This window comes from Littorina saxatilis, linkage group LG16, assembly GCF_037325665.1.
Source record: "Littorina saxatilis isolate snail1 linkage group LG16, US_GU_Lsax_2.0, whole genome shotgun sequence".
In the NCBI taxonomy this organism is placed as follows: Eukaryota; Metazoa; Mollusca; class Gastropoda; order Littorinimorpha; family Littorinidae; genus Littorina; species Littorina saxatilis.
The window spans coordinates 19,668,416-19,669,737 of record NC_090260.1 but is presented as its reverse complement, the minus strand read 5'-3'; the positions used below and the strand labels follow the sequence as shown (position 1 = coordinate 19,669,737).

Sequence of the window (1,322 nt, the reverse complement as noted above, 5' to 3'; positions counted from 1 at the left end):
CTTTCTCTTACTTGCCCAATGTTTTTGCTGAAACGTTTCTGTACACATAGTTGCAGTACAAGTCTTTGCATACATAACTATATTATTTGATAAGGAGTTGTCCCTCTCTGGATAAGGACTGAATAAAAAATAAAAAGCATGCGGGATCTCCCGAACCTTCGTTGGTACAGATTGACCCCCCTCCCTGTCAAAGGTGACTTTCTAGCGCCTGATATCTCTCTCCCCCCGCCCCCACCCCCCCCCCCCCAGCTCCCCAAACCATTCCCTCTCTCTCGTCAACGCTCTTTCTTCCTACGTACTCCCTAGTTAAACCTTCCCCTTGTTTCTTTTTGTGTGTGTAGCCTACTACATCGCCTTTTTTTATATCCTTTTCTGCACACACACACTACCCTACCCACTCTCCTTGCTATAAAGCTCCCCGCTCCTTTGTGTCTCCTTCTTAGCGCATAACCACTTCATGTCCCAAATAGAAACTTATTCTGGGGACACAAATAGAAACTTACATACGTGTCTCCTTCCAACAGGTTTCAGATGTCAGAGTCTGCGTCATAAATACAAGTACATGCACACGGGAATACGTACACGCAAGGCACGATTCAGCTTTCTACCTGACAGCGGGCAACGGGTACAACGCGGAAGTATTTTCATACTCCTAACTAGTCTCGTCATGGACTGAAACTGCGCCGTTTTGTGCTACAGTCAGAAATGAACACGAAGACTAAAAGACCATCACGATGTTCAACTTCTGGCTGATTTTTTTGCATCGCAGCAACTTCACGGCTTCGTGTTCGGTACGTGTTCATTTTCTAACCTGTTTGACCATTCGAAACACTAGTATTATAAAAAATTTTAGAAAAAAGCAACGTATGTTTGGATTACACCCCTTTCTACCAGGCGTCTTCATACTCAGTTGAACACTTGCATTTGCGCTCTTTCATTGTACAATAATTGAGCCAATGGCCTGATGGCATTTCGGCAAAGAAAATAAAGTTTAGAGAAAAATGTTGGGAGAAGATATCAACGAGCGAGAGATTTTCACCACATCGATTGTTTGAAAGTTGTCAGCAGGTGGAACGTTATGTAAATTATATTATCATGAACAAGTTATCAGACGCGCTGAGAAGGTTGCGCCTTGGCATAACTAAACTAGGTACACAAACGACACCAGCCAGAAACTGTAAACAAAAAGTAAAATGGCCTCCGTGAACTGTGTTTAAAGTAAGAATCCATTGCGTTTGATATTGCACCCGTGACATCAATTGAAACGTGTGTACTATACTAGACTAGTATATATAATTACTGTTGTAATTAACGTGTGTACT

The 1,322-nt window shown here is 42.4% G+C and overlaps 1 protein-coding gene across 1 annotated transcript in view; it reads left to right on the top strand.

Annotated features, from left to right (window-relative positions):
• The first annotated feature begins 528 nt into the window (after positions 1–528).
• LOC138949913 (uncharacterized) overlaps positions 529–1,322 on the top strand; it is a 22,165-nt gene continuing 21,371 nt past the window's right edge. Inside the window, exon 1 of the mRNA XM_070321697.1 lies at positions 529–791. The gene's annotated coding sequence lies outside the window, so the exon portion shown is untranslated. The remainder of the gene's footprint in view (positions 792–1,322) is intronic.